This window comes from Muscardinus avellanarius, assembly GCF_963383645.1.
Source record: "Muscardinus avellanarius genome assembly, chromosome: 11".
Classification (NCBI taxonomy): Eukaryota; Metazoa; Chordata; class Mammalia; order Rodentia; family Gliridae; genus Muscardinus; species Muscardinus avellanarius.
In genome coordinates this window covers 112787644-112803361 of record NC_137797.1, presented here as the reverse complement: position 1 = coordinate 112803361, position 15718 = coordinate 112787644, and positions in this window count along the sequence as shown.

Below are 15718 nucleotides of genomic sequence, written 5' to 3'. Positions count from 1 at the left end.
TTTAAAATAGAGAAAGTAGAGACACACTACTGGCAGCAGAATGGTTACAAAAATAGAGGCCGGTACTTGGGTGGCTAAGGGTTAAAGATAGCCTCAGGAACCCGGGCAGACCGTGTTTGAAAGTTAAAAAAAAATAATAAAATGGGGATAGAACATAGCTTGGAGGTTGAAGGCACCTTAAGCCAATCCCCAGTATAACACTAACACAAAATGAATAAAATATTAAACCCATGAACCATTAAAACATGCATACCTCCCTCTTAAGCTCCCCGCCACAAACAGAACGTGTTTTCTTCAAACTCCACTTAGTTTTCTTACCTCTTACACAACGGCTCGTACTCAGGAAAATGGAGCTTGGGCATGCTAAAGAGGGGCTTCCACAGGCGCCCAGAAACTGAAATCTCTCCCCCGGTCGTCAGAAGAAAGCTCTTCCTGTGAGAAAAGCTGGCGTTATATACCGGCGCTAAGAAAGAACTTCCCGGGCTAAAAAGAGTTCCGGGTCAGAAAAACAGGTTCCAGTGTTAAAATAATAAGTTCCGCTGCTCTTCGGCGCCGGCCGCCGCCCCGGCAGCACTTGGGACGCAGACGCCGCCGCCGCCCCTGCAGCGCTTGGGACGGGACGCGGCCGCAGCCGCCGCCGCCCCTGCAGCTCTTGGGACGGGACGCGGCCGCTGCCGCCCCTGCAGCACTTGGGACGGGACGCGGCCGCAGCCGCCGCCGCCCCTGCAGCACTTGGGACGGGACGCGGCCGCTGCCGCCGCCGCCCCTGCAGCTCTTGGGACGGGACGCGGCCGCAGCCGCCGCCGCCCCTGCAGCTCTTGGGACGGGACGCGGCCGCAGCCACCGCCGCCCCTGCAGCTCTTGGGACGGGACGCGGCCGCAGCCGCCGCCGCCCCTGCAGCTCTTGGGACGCCGCCGCCGCCGCCGCCGCCGCCGCCGCCTCTGCAGCTCTTGGGACGCGGACGCGGCCCCTGGAGCTCTTCGGATGCGGCCGCAGCCCCTGGAGCTCTTCGGACGCGGCCGCCGCCGCCGCCCCTGGAACTCTTCAGACGCGGCCGCCGCCCGTGGGACGCCGACCCACAGCTGCCGCAGCTCTTTACAGCTCACTGCTGCTTCCACAAGACACACAGGAGGCTGTCTTATATAGCCTGCCAACTCTCCTGATTGGTTCTTAGATCTGGAATCTGATTGGTCTTTAGTTCTGGGCTCTGATTGGTCCTTAGAGCTGAGCCCTGATTGGTCCATTTTCAATCTCTTTTTCAAATCCCTGCGTAGCCAGCAGTGGTGGTGCATGCTTCTAATCCCCGAGCTTGGGAGGCAGAGACGGGAGGATGGTGCAGGTTCGAGCCGGCATTGCTGGATTAAGAGACCCTGTTTCTGTTGTATGCGGAGTTTGCGAGAAATGGGAGACTCGAGAGCCTGAGGGAAATGTGTTCATTGAAGCCTTTATTAGCTGGCCAGCGGCGGAGCCCTCAGTCTGTAATCAGACCAGAGGGGCGCCCCGACTGCATGGGGTAGCGGGCTTATAAGGGGTTAGATCTACATGATTGGATAAGCTAGCTAAGATGGTAGGAGGGGTTGACCTTCGTGAAAGGAGACACCACCACACCTTGCTAGGGGAGGTATCTTACAGGGACGTTCACTATGTCAGAATTACATGAACAAGATGGAGGTCATGGGTATAAAAGGCCAGTCATGTGTAATCCCTTTGTTGTATTTATTTCGAGTCACCCCACCCATGCCTGTATTTCTATTTTCTGTATTTCTATATTTCTAATAAACTTCTTTAAATCTTCAGCAACTGTCCAAGCTATGCATATTTATTCTTAGCTTAGGACAAGAATCCATGGTTTTTCATCTGTTTGGGGTTGTTTGGGGTTTTGTTTTGGTTTGGGGGTAGTATGTCTGGGACCCTAGAAGGGATTCCTGGGGAACGGCTTCCCCAAATTACATTCTCCCAATCTGTAACAGCTGAGGCTGGCTTTCAAACTGTGATTCTCCTGTCTCAGCCTCCTGAGTACGAGGATTGCAGGCTTGAAGCATGATGACTCTGCCTGTCCTTTTCATTTCCTTCCTTGTTTTCCCAGGGAAGACATGCTTTTTTTCCCCCTATGGTACTGGGAAGTAAACTTAGGGTCATTCTAACTCCAAACGATACTCCCAGCCATATTTTATTTTTATTTTGAAATAGGGTCTCACTAGATTGATGAGTCTCAATACTTGCTAAGGCTGTCCTCAAACAGATGACCTTTCTATCTCAGCCTCCCAAGTTTAAAGGATCAAAGTTTAAAGGTTTAAAGGGATGTTCCACCACACCCAGCTGGACATTCCTTTCCTATTTCATTTATTTATTTATTTATTTTGGTGTTAATAGGGGTAGAACCCAGAGGCTTTCTACCTCCGGGCTATCCTCCCAGCCCTCTTTGACATTTTATTTGGAAACAGGGTTTCACTAAGTTGCTGAGAGCCTCACTAAGTACCTGAGGCTGGATTGAAACCTCTGAGATCCTCCTGTCTCAGCCTCCCAAGCCTGGAGATTACAGGTGTGCACCACCATGCCCAGCTCCTTTCCTAATTTAAAAGGAAAGCTGGAGATCAAATGGCACCGGGTCAGTGTCAATCAGTCAGACCAGCTTCCAGGCTGGTAGAAGAATAGGTGTCCCCTGACATTTCCCCTTCGGCCAAGGGTGTAAAGATTGTGAGGCAGAATAGAATAAAATAGTAGATAGAAAGAAGATGAATTGGGAAGGAAAGAAAAATATAGTTTTACAATCTGGAAAGTTCCTAATCTCTAACTCCACCAGGTAGGATAGATTGTTTCAGGCTAAGGCCTCAATGAGCCACACCCTTATTCACAAAGGCCCCTCTATTCACCAGAGATCCCTGAAATGCTAAGTAAACAAAGGATCCTTGAGTAGGACAATGATTGGACACCAGGCAACCACTGCCTCTCATAGCCAGAGGGACCAGAAGATTAAGAGGACCCCCTTGCAGGGAAAGGTGGTGCATTCTTGTAAACTTGAAGGACACCCTCAGCTACTTAGTGAGGCCCTTTGCAACTCAGTGAGACAGTTTCAAAATAAATAAATAGGGAGCCGGGCTTGGTGGCACAGGCTTGTAATCCCAGGGCTTGGGAGGCTGAGACAGGAGGATCTCAGGGTTCGAAGCCAGCCTCAACTACTTAGTGAGGCTTTCGGCAACTTAGTGGGACCCTGTTTCTAAATAAAAAATATAAAAAAGGTCTGGGAGTATAGCCTGGAGGTAGAAAGCCTCTGGGTTCCACCCCTAGTACCACCAAAATAAATAAATAATACATACATACATACATACATACATACATACATACATACATACGGCTGGGGGTGTAGCTCAGAGGTAGAATGCCCCTGGGCTCCAGCCACAACACTGTAAAGAGGACACCCTTGTGAGGGTTCTATAAAGAACTGAAAAAGCAACAAAGATGGTCTTGGTCGACCTCTCTTAAAATTGCCTGCTTTCACCCTCAAACCTCAGTTTCCTAATTTAAACCTCTGCCTTTTCTGACTGGCAAATGCTGAAATTCTTTTCTGCCACATAAACCAAGAACCCCACAGAAGTGTGTTGTTTTCCCAGGACATTCCCATTAAAAGGAGCACAGCACAGAAGCCCAAGCTGAAAATAAAAAGGCCAAGCCGGGCGTGGTGGCGCACGCTTGTAATCCCCGCGCTTGGGAGGCTGAGACATGAGGATCACACAGGTTCAAAGCCAGTCAGCAACTTTCCGAGGCTCTCAGCAACTTAGTGAAACCCTGTTTACAAATAAAATATAAAATAGGTCTGGGAGTGTAGGCCGGAGGTAGAATGCTGCTGGGTTCCATCCCCAGTACTACAAAAAAAAAAAAAAAAAAGAAAGAAAGAAAGAAAAGGGTCAGCAGTTTGCTACCATGTTGTTCCTGCACACTGACTCACTGGTGGCAGGGTTCAATTGCAAAAAGTAAAATTTGTCTTGACACTCTGATGCATGGTGGAGCATGCCTGTGGTTCCAGTGCTTGGGAGGCTGAGACAAAAGGATGTCAGGTTCAAGGACAGCCTCAGCCACTGGTGAGATTCTCACAAACAGTAGATTGAACCCGTGTTCAATCCCCAGTATCACAAAAAAAGTACACAGCTGTGTCTCTTTTTTTTTTTAATAATGCCATAGAAATTTACTTCTGACAGTGAGGTGGGATAGAAGAAATGAAATACTAGGTAGAGAGGAGACAACTTGGAAAGGAAAGAAAAAATATAGTTTTAAAATCTTGAAAGTTCATAATACCTAGCTCCACCCTAAAGGCTGTGTTCTGTTTTAGGCAGAAGCCTCAAGGAGCCCACACCCTAAATCACAGTGGCCCCTCACCCTACCTGAGATTCCTGAGATGCGTGGTAAACAAAGGATCCTGGGGGAGGAACAAGGTCAGACCCCACACAGCCACCACCACTGATTCCAGGAAGGGAAAGCCCAGACCTCCACCCCAACCATGAGCTCCTAGCCACCTTCTCCTCTAGGGGCCTCTCTTGTTCTGAGCTGCTCTGTGCTCTCCTTTGACTGTGTATTCTCACTTGTTCTTAGCACACCTCTGCCTTTGTCTCTGACTGCACCATGGAAGCTGAGAACTCACAGAACATATCATGCAGACCCATGACAACAGCACCCCACCTGTACCTGTGGCTGAAGCCCCACCATCTTGTGCACACACCGCTTAGGTACCCACCTCTCTGAGGGCCAAGGAAGGTGGGGGGGGGGGGGCGTGGACAGCACATCTCCCTTGCCCAGTGAAACTTTTGTGTGTGTGTGTGTGTGGGTCTGGAACCTAGGGGCATTCTACCTTGGAGATACAACCCCTGACCTATTTTTATACTTTATTTTGAAACAGGGTCTCACTAAGTTGCAGAGAACCTCACTAAGTAGGTGAGGCTGTCCTCAAACCAGGATCCTTCTATCTCAGCCTCCTGAGTCCTGGGATTACAAGCATGAGCCACGGGAGACCCTCACTGAGAAAAATACATTGCACTTACCAGATCCAGAAGCAGATCATACCCAAGGAGAAAAAATGACCCATGCAGTGCCCCAAGTCCTGGTGCAGAGTCCCTGCTGTGCTGATCCGAAGGGCCCCTGCAGGGCTGTGCTGATCCCGTGAGCCGGCCACAGGAGGACAATCAACAAGTTCCATTTGTGATACGTGGGTCTCTCGCTGGGTCTGTCCCTGCACCCCTCCACTGCATGCTTGAGATGTGCCTGGAGCTCAGGAGCCCTGCAGCTGGAGGAGGGAGAAGAATGTGCTGCTTGAGGCCAGGCTGACTGTATGCCTGCATGGGGGAGGGGGCTGTTACCACCCCTGCTCCTCCTACTGCCCCGCCCCTCCCCAAGGGCAAAGTTTGCTCTTCCTTTGTTTTTGCAGAACTGAGGATCAATTCAGGGCCTGGCACATTCTAGGCAAGTGTTCCACCAAAAGTGGCTACCTTTTTTACTTTTTATTTTGAAACAGGGTCTTGTACAGGGCCTAAGACCCGCAACTCCTGGTTGTTGAGGTGTCCTGTAGTTGTCAGCCAACTAAAGGGGCTCACACTTGCTTGGGAGACAGGCTGTGACCCCCCTCTGCCATGGCTGGAAGACAAAGGATGGCTGTCAAGCAGGGACAGGAATGGGAGGTGGCACCTGATGCCCTCACTTAGTTTTCCCTGCAGATGGACAATACATCATTATTATCGGAATAAGCACTGCTATTATGGAGTCCAGTCACCATGTTGGGAACCAGCCTGCTTAGTTTTATATCCTTAGGAACCAGGGAATTCATTTTGTTGTTTTGGGGTTTTTTTTTTCCTTCCTTTTTTTTTTTTTTTTTTTTTTTTGGTACTGGACATGGAACCGAGGTTGAGCTACACCCCCAGTTCTATTTTTTATTCTTTATTTTGATACAGGGTCTAAGTTGCAGAAGACCTCACTAAGTAGCTGAGGCTGCCCATGAATCACGATCTTCCTGTCTCAGTAATGCTGAGATTACAAGTGTGCACCACCATGACTGACTATTTTGGTTTTTTTAACATCAAAAGTGACCCTCCCAGAAAACTGATGTCTGAGGCAAAGCAAACCCGCTCTTCTAGCGAAACCCATTTAGTGTGTGTGTGTGTGTGTGTGTGTGTGTGTGTGTATGGTGCTGGGGGTTGATCCCAGGGCCACTCTACTTCTAAGAATATCTCAGCCCTATTTTTTATTATTTATTTGAAAATAGGGTCTCAAGCCAGGCGTGGTGGTGCATGCTTGTAATCCCAGCATTCCGGAGGCTGAGACCAGAGGATTGTGGTTTGCGGACAGCCTCAGCTACTTATTGAGGCCCTCTGCAAATCAGTGAGACCTGGTTTCAAAATAAAAGAATAAAAAATTGGGCAGGGGCTGTAGCTCGGAGGTCAAATGCCCCTGGGTTCCATCCCCAGACCTGGAAAAAAAAAAAATGAAAACAGGGTCTCAGTAAGTAGTTGAAGCTGGCCATGAACCTGGATCTTCCTGTCTCAGTCTCCCAACTGGGATTACAAGCATGAGCCACCATGCCTGACTAGCAAAACCCATTTATTAAAATATCAACCCAACCCATAACAAACTTCCCACCTTTCAGTCCATACCTCAAAAACTCTATAAAACATAGTGGACTAACAAAAGGTCCCAGCTGCTGCTTTCTCACCTTGCGCCAGTATTGGAAAATTGCTTTGATATTAATTTCTGAACTGTAGAAAGTATCCAGGGCCTGGGGGCTCTGCGGGCACTCAGGGAGGGAGGGGGCAGCAGCTGTTGCAGTGTAGAGCCCCCTTCTCCCTTTGCCTTTCTTTCTAATCATTAACCTATAGTAAAAGCCTTAGAGACAATTAAAGCCTTTGGCCCACCAAAATGTATAGAGGCCATCAGTGCCTCTGTTTGCCTCCTCTCCTCTGTGACCTGGCCTGGGTATAGGAAAGGTAAAGTATGTGGCTGCTTCCAAGCACCCATAGTTGATGTCCAAACGATGCTGCCCAGTACAATAGAGGTGAAGGCCAGGTAGATTCTTGACCCCTGCAGTTAGTAAGTACACTGCCCAGAGACAAAGATGCATCACCTGACTAAGGAATAAGACACTAGCCTATTGCCTTGGTAATACTGATAAGAAGGTAGCAGCGGGGGCCAAAGATACATTTTCGGGCTCTCCAGCATGCAGGTCAGCATGCTGCTTTTTCCTTCTCTTGTTTATTTCCTAATGATTTTTTTTTAATTTGCTAAAGCTGCACTGTGCTGCGTATTAGTTTTAACTTTTCTATTCAACAAAATTCAGTTGAATAAAGAAAAGAGCCCTCTGCATCACTGAAACCTTAACAACCAGAAACAGCATTCCAGGCTCCTGACAATAAACTCTTTTGAGCTGGGTGTGGTGGTGCATGCTGGTAATCCCAGTACTTAGGAAGCTGAGACATGAGGATTCACATTTGCAGCCAGCCTCAGCTACTTAGTGAGGCCCTTTGTAACTCAGTGAGACCCTGTTTCAAAATGAAGAATAAAAAAATAGGGCTGGAGGTGTAGCTCAGAGGTAGAATGCTGCTGGACTAAAAAACAGAAACAAAAACAAAAAACAGTGTTGGGGGTATAGCTCAGAGGTCAAATGCCCCTGAGTTCAAACCCTAGTACTGAGGAAAAAAAAAAAAAAAAAAGGTTTTTGTTTTAAAAAGCCGGGTGTGGTGGTGCAAGCCTGTAATCCCAGCACTGGGGAGGCTGAGACTGGAGAATCATGGTTTCTACACACAGCCTCAGCTACTTAGTGAGGCCCTCCAAAACTTAGTGAGACCCTGTTTCAAAATAAATAAAAAATAAGCAGGGGTGTAGCTCGGAGGTTGAATGCCTGGGTTCCATCCCCAGACCCACACAAAAAAAAGTTTTAAAGTAAAAAAGGGAGGGTGCTGGGGGTCAAGCCAAGAGATTGTCTTGTAAATTTAAAAAAGAAAAGAAAAATATTTAAAAATGTATTAGCCGGGCATGGTGGTACACGCTTGTAATCCCAGCATTCGGAAAGCTGAGACCAGAGGATCATGGTTAATGGACAGCCTCAACTATTTACTGATCCCCTCTGTAATGTAGGGAGACCCTGTTTCAAAATAAATGATAAAAAGAAATATGGCAGCGTTGTAGCTCAGAGGTCAAATGCTCCTGGTTTTCATTCTCAGGCCTGCAAAAATAAATACATAAAATAAAAATTTATTGAGGCAAGGCAGAAGACCTTGGAACAGGAAATAAGAAAACCATTTGCATCTCCTTTCTGTGAGGCTGGGGAAAGTAAGCAGAAAAGTGAGACTGTTGAGTCCCAGAAAATGAGGGCTTGACCAGCCTACAAGATAGCAATTCAAAATAAGAATCAAAATTGTACAAAAGTCATAGGGTCACCAAAGCCCAAATCCGACCAATCATAAAAGAACAGATAGAAAACCTCAGGAAGGTTTAAAAGCCCACTTACCAAGAGGTTGCTTTCTAGGATGACCCCCGCCCTTGTAGGGGGGAGATGCCCTTGTCTTCCATCTGTTCCCAACTTAAAATTCGCAGCCAGCCTCAGTTACTTAGTGAGGCCCTCTACAACTTAGTGGGAGGCTATGTCAAAATAAAAATTAAAAAAAAAAAACAAGGCATGGTGGCACACGCTTTTAATCCCCGCGCTTGGGAGGCTGAGACAGGAGGATCGCACAGGTTTGAAGCCAACCTCAGCTACTTAGTGAGGCTCTCAGCAACTTAGTGAGACCCTGTTTCCAAATAAAATACAAAATAGGTCGGGGAGTATAGCCCGGAGGTAGAAAGCCTCTGGGTTCCACTTCCAGTACCAAAAAAAAAAAAAAAAAAAAAAAAATTAGGGCCAGGGGTGCAGCTCATAGGTAGAATGCCCTTGGATTCATTCCCCAGTACTACAATAAGCAAATAAATAAACTTTCACATTTCTATACCCTTTGCTAGTCCTCGGACTTCATTCAATGAAAACCAATGGACTAAAATTGTATAAAAAGGAGACACCCTTGTCTAAGTATCTTGAAGTAAAAATAAATTGTTTTTAGTAGATGTATGCTATTTACCAAAAAAAAGCTACTGATTTGTGTTTTCACATTTTCTAATAATTAACTCCTGAAGAAGTGTTATTTTAAATGGTTTTAGGCATCATGCAGTATCAGTAGTCACGTGTGTGTGTGTGTGTGTGTGTGTGTGTGTGTGTGTGTGTTACAGGGAGTGGAGCCCAGGTCATTTTCTACCTCCAGGCTATACTCCTAGACCTATTTTATATTTTATTTGGAAACAGGGTCTAAGTTGCTGAGAGCCTAAGTAGCTGAGGCTGGCTTTGAACCTGTGTGATCTTCCTGTCTCAGCCTCCCAAACACTGAGATTACAGATCTGTGCCACCATGCAGGGCTCCCTGTCATTAGCAATTAAATTGTAAATCCAACAGGGTGTGGTGGCACAAGCTTGTAATCCAAGTACTTGAGAGGCAGAGATGGGAGGATTGCAGGTTTATGGCCAGTCTCACCTACTTGTGAGGCCCTCTGCAACTTAGTGAGACCCTGTTTCAAAATAAAGAATCCAAACCTCACCTTGGGCTTGGTCTCCTTGGAACTATTTGTGTGTGTGTGTGTGGTATTGGGATTGGAACCAAGGGGCTTTCTACATCCTAGCTACACCTAAAGCCCTATTTTTTGTTCTTTATCTTGAAAAACGGTATCACTAAGTTGCAGAGGTCCTCACTTAGTAGTAGCTGAGGCTGGCCACAGTCAATAAGATCCTCCTGTCTCAGCCTCCCAAGTACTGTCAATAAATAAAAGCGTGTGCCACAATATCTGGCTTCCCCAGACATTCTTATTTTTGTAGTTTGAGACTGTTTCCCAGGCTTGTCTTGAACCTGCTATCTTCCTGTTTCACCCTCTCTACTAAGTGGAATTGCAGGCATATGACACCACTACTTTTGTTTGAGGAGGGCCTTGCTCACTTGAGGCTGGCTTTGAACTATAATCATACTGTTTTAGTCTCCAAATTGCTGGCATTTGGGAGACTGAAACAGGAGAATTGCATTTCATAGTCAGCCTCTGCTAGTTAGTGAGTTCTTTTGCAATTCAGTAAGACCTGTTTCAAAATAGAAAATAAAAAATAGGGCTGGGGTGTAGAGCAGACGTAGAATGACCCTACATTTTATCACCAGTAGTGCGGAAATAAATAAATGAATAAATAAATTAGGATTGGGGGGTTATTTTTGTTGTTGTTTTAGTGGTTCTTGCGGTGGAACCCAGGGGCTTTTCTACCTCTGGGCTATACTCACAGACATACTTTATATTTTAATTTGGAAATAGGGTCTCAAGTTGCTGAGAGCCTCAGTAAGTAGCTGAGGGTGGCTTCTCACCTGTGGGACCCTCCTGTCTCAGCCTCCCTAGCGCTGTGATTACAAGCATTCATCAACAAGCTTGGCTTCAAGGATTGGGGGTTTAGCTCAGATTTACCATGGCACTGGGATCCATCCCCAGTACCACCAACAAAACTAATTAATCAATTAAAATGCAACTTTGCTACCTCTCCAAGTCCAGAATAAACCCCAGTCTGGTATTAAAGAGGTGCTGAGAGCCGTTGGCTGGATGGCATCCCATATTTTGCCCTTTGAGAAGGTTCTCCCCTCTTCATCAGCTGACACTCTGTTCTACACCTCTTTGCTGCCCGTGGCTTTGAAGCCCCTGTAGCTACTCCTCCTTCCTTAGTGAGCTCTGCCAGTGGGCATGGGTCATGGCCTTTGAGTCTATAGAGCAGCCTCCTCTTTTGCCAAATTAGGGTGCCCCAGGGCGGAGCAAAAGGCTTTGCCCCCGAGAGCGACAGTGGGCAGAGGTGGGGGCCCCCCAGAGCTCTCAGGAAGGGAGTCCCCTGATTTTCAGGGTGGAGAGAAGAGGCACTGACTGCAGAGCCTCCCAGAAGCTAGGTGCCCTGTTGAGTCCTGGTTTCTCTGGCCTCATTGCACTGGAGAGAGTTGGAGGGGAGAGAAAGCAAACTTTGAGTGGAGAAAAATGGACAATTCAAAGGACATACACAAGGCAAACCTGGTGGCACACTATGATGTCCGGGGACGTAGAAATCCTGTGCACTGTGTACCTGGAAGAGCCTGTGAAGGTCTGGGAGGGCCGCTGCTTCCTGGAGCTCATGGTACACCGGGGCTGCCACTACTGCAGAAGACCTGTTGAATAAGTTGCTAGCTCTGCTTTCCAGACACAGCTCTGGACGGGTCAGCATCTTCAGCTACCACTGCCTTTCCTCTCTGGGAAATATGTAGTCCAGGGTCAGCATCAGTCTGCCACCACTCGTTGGACGTGGCCGCTTGTCGGACACTGCCTCTCATCACAGCACGCTGCTAACGCCGCCGCCATTCCACTCACTTCTGTTCCCTCTCTATGGGTTCCGATAAGAGCGCGCTGGTGAAGAACATTGGTTCCGGTGCCCTCTCGGTTTTGCTAACTTCTGTTCCCTCTCTATTGGTTCCGATAAGGGCATGTTGGTGCAGAACTTTGGACGCTTGCCCGGGACCCATAGGGACGGACCGGAAGTGCCCGGAACCCAAAGGCAGAATGAACATTCCGCGGTAATCCAGGCTGGGGCCCAAAGGGACGGACCGGAAGTCCCGGAACCCCAGAGGCAGAACAAAAGTGCCGTGATAATAGGGTGTCTGGCCGGGGACCATAGTGACAGGAAGTGCCCGGATCCCCAGAGGCGGAACAAAAGTTCCGCGGTAATAGGGCGCCTGGCCGGGGCCCATAGTGACGGACAGGAAGTGCCGGAACACCAGAGGCGGAACGAACCTTCCGCGGTAATAGGGCGCCAGGCCGGGGCCCATAGTGACGGACAGGAATTGCCCGGAACCCCAGAGGCGGAACAAAAGTTCCGCGTTTATAGGGCGCCTGGCCGGGGCCCAAAGGGACAGACAGGAAGTGCCGGAACCCCAGAGGCAGAACAAAAGTTTCGCGGTAATAGGGCTCCTGGCCGGGGCCCATAGTGATGGACAGAAAGTGCCCGGAACCCCAGAGGCGGAACAAAAGTTCCGCGGTATTAGGGGTGCCAGGCCGGGGCCCATAGTGATGGACAAGAAGTGCTGGAACCCCAGAGGCGGAACAAAAGTTCCGCGGTAATAGGGAACCAGGCCGGGGCCCATAGTGATGGACAGGAAGTGCCCGGAACCCCAGAAGCGGAACTTTTGTTTCGCGGTAATAGGGCGCCTGGCCGGGGCCCATAGTGACGGACAGGAAGTGCCGGAACCCCAGAGGCGGAACGAACCTTCCGCGGTAATAGGGCGCCAGGCCGGGGCCCATAGTGACGGACAGGAATTGCCCGGAACCCCAGAGGCGGAACAAAAGTTTCGCGGTAATAGGGCTCCTGGCCGGGGCCCATAGTGATGGACAGAAAGTGCCCGGAACCCCAGAGGCGGAACAAAAGTTCCGCGGTATTAGGGGTGCCAGGCCGGGGCCCATAGTGATGGACAAGAAGTGCTGGAACCCCAGAGGCGGAACAAAAGTTCCGCGGTAATAGGGAACCGGGCCGGGGCCCATAGTGATGGACAGGAAGTGCCCGGAACCCCAGAAGCGGAACTTTTGTTTCGCGGTAATAGGGCGCCTGGCCGGGGCCCAAAGTGACGGACAGGAAGTGCCGGAACCCCAGAGGCGGAACAAAAGATTCGCGGTAATAGGGCGCCTGGCCGGGGCCCAAAGGGATGGACAGGAAGTGCCGGAACCCCAGAGGCAGAACAAAAGATTCGCGGTAATAGGGCGCCTGGCCGGGGCCCAAAGGGATGGACAGGAAGTGCCGGAACCCCAGAGGCGGAACAAAAGTTCCGCGGTAATAGGGCGCCTGGCCGGGGCCCATACTGACGGACAGGAAGTGCCGGAACCCCAGAGGCGGAACAAAAGATTCGCGGTAATAGGGCGCCTGGCCGGGGCCCATACTGACGGACAGGAAGTGCCGGAACACCAGAGGCGGAACGAACCTTCCCGGGTAATAGGGCTCCTGGCCGGGGCCCATAGTAACGGACAGGAAGTGCCCGGAACCCCAGAGGCGGAACGAACCTTCCGCGGTAATAGGGCGCCTGGCCGGGGCCCAAGGGGACGGACAGGAAGTGCCGGAACCCCAGCGGCGGAACAAAAGTTCCGCGATATTAGGGCGCCAGGCCGGGGCCCATAGTGACGGACAGGAAGTGCCCGGAACCCAGAAGCGGAACTTTTGTTTCGCGGTAATAGGGCGTGTGGCCGGGCCCATAGTGACGGACAGGAAGTCCGGAACCCCAGAGGCAGAACAAAAGTTCTGCGGTAATAGGGCGCCTGGCCGGGGCCCAAAGGGACGGACAGGAAGTGCCGGAACCCCAGAGGCGGAACAAAAGTTCCGCAGTATTAGGGCGCCTGGTCGGGGCCCAAAGAGACGGACAGGAAGTGCCCGGAACCCCAGAGGCGGAACAAAAGTTCCACGTTTATAGGGCGCCTGGCCGGGGCCCAAAGAGACGGACAGGAAGTGCCCGGAACCCCAGAGGCGGAACAAAAGTTCCGCGGTATTAGGGCTCCAGGCCGGGGCCCATAGTGACGGACAGGAAGTGTCGGAACCCCAGAGGCGGAACAAAAGTTCCACGGTAATAGGGCGCCTGGCCGGAGCCCAAAGGGACGGACAGGAAGTACCCGGAACCCCAGAGGCGGAACAAAAGTTCCGCGGTAATAGGGCACCTGGCCGGTGCCCAGTGACGGACAGGAAGTGCCCGAACCCCAGAGGCAGAACTTTTGTTTTGCGGTAATAGGGCGCCTGGCCGGGGCCCATACTGACGGACAGGAAGTGCCGGAACACCAGAGGCGGAACGAACCTTCCCGGGTAATAGGGCTCCTGGCCGGGGCCCATAGTGACGGACAGGAAGTGCCGGAACCCCAGAGGCGGAACAAAAGTTCCGCGGTATTAGGGAGCCAGGCCGGGGCCCATAATGACGGACAGGAAGTGCCCGGAACCCCAAAAGCGGAACTTTTGTTTCGCGGTAATAGGGCGCCTGGCCGGGGCCCATAGTGACGGACAGGAAGTGCTGGAACCCCAGAGGCGGAACAAAAGTTTCGCGGTAATAGGGTGCCAGGCCGAGGCCCAAAGGGATGGACAGGAAGTGCCGGAACCCCAGAGGCGGAACAAAAGTTCTGTGGTATTAGGGCGCCAGGCCGGGGCCCATAGTGACGGACAGGAAGTGCCGGAACCCCAGAGGCGGAACAAAAGATTCGCGGTAATAGGGCGCCTGGCCGGGGCCCATACTGACGGACAGGAAGTGCCGGAACCCCAGAGGCGGAACAAAAGTTCCGCGGTAATAGGGCGCCTGGCCGGGGCCCATACTGACGGACAGGAAGTGCCGGAACACCAGAGGCGGAACGAACCTTCCCGGGTAATAGGGCTCCTGGCCGGGGCCCATAGTAACGGACAGGAAGTGCCCGGAACCCCAGAGGCGGAACGAACCTTCCCGGGTAATAGGGCGCCTGGCCGGGGCCCATAGTGACGGACAGGAAGTGCCGGAACCCCAGAGGCGGAACAAAAGTTTCGCGGTAATAGGGTGCCAGGCCGAGGCCCAAAGGGATGGACAGGAAGTGCCGGAACCCCAGAGGCGGAACAAAAGTTCCGCGGTATTAGGGTGCCAGGCCGAGGCCCATAGTGATGGACAGGAAGTGCCGGAACCCCAGAGGCGGAACAAAAGTTCCGCGTTTATAGGGCGCCTGGCCGGGGCCCAAAGGGACATACAGGAAGTGCTGGAACCCCAGAGGCGGAACAAAAGTACCGCGGTATTAGGGCGCCAGGCCGGGGCCCATAGGGATGGAACGCATGCAGACCCAAGACAACAGCTCCCCACCTGTACCTATGGCTGAAGCCCCACAATCAGTGCACACACCGCTTAGGTACCACCTCTCCGAGGGCCAGGGAAGGTGGAAGGCCATAGACAGCACATCTCCCTTGCCCAGTGAAACCATCTTTTGTGTGTGTGTGTGGGGGTCTGGAACCTTAGGGGCATTCTACCTTGGAGATACAACCCCTGACCTATTTTTATACTTTATTTTGAAACAGGGTCTCACTAAGTTGCAGGGAACCTCACTAAGTAGCTGATCAGCTATCTCAGCCTCCTAAATGCTGGGATTACAAGCATGAGCTACCACGCCTGGCTGAAGCCAAATTTTGGGGAGACCTTCCCTGAGGAATAAGTTGCACTTACCAGATCCAGACGTAGATCATTCCCAAGCTGAAAAAAATTCCCATGAAGTGAACCACATTCTGGTGAAGAGTCCCTGCTGTGCTGATCTGAAGGACCCTGCAGGACTGTGCTGATCCTATGAGCCGGCCACAAGGAAGACAATCAACAAGTTCCATTTGAGATACTTGGGTCGCTCGCTGGGAACCATCTGTCCCTGCACCCCTCCAGAGCTCTCAGGAAGGGAGTCCCCTGAGTTTCAGGGTGGGGAGAAGATGCGCTGACTGCAGAGCCTCCCAGAAGCTAGGTGCCCTGTTGAGTCCTGGTTTCTCTGGCCTCATTGCACTGGAGAGAGTTGGAGGGGAGAGAAAGCAAACTTTGAGTGGTGAAAGATGGACAATTCAAAGGACATGCACAAGGCAAACCTGGTGGCACAGTATGATCTCTGGGGATGCAGAAATCCTATGTACTGTGTACCTGGAAGAACCTGAGAATGTCTG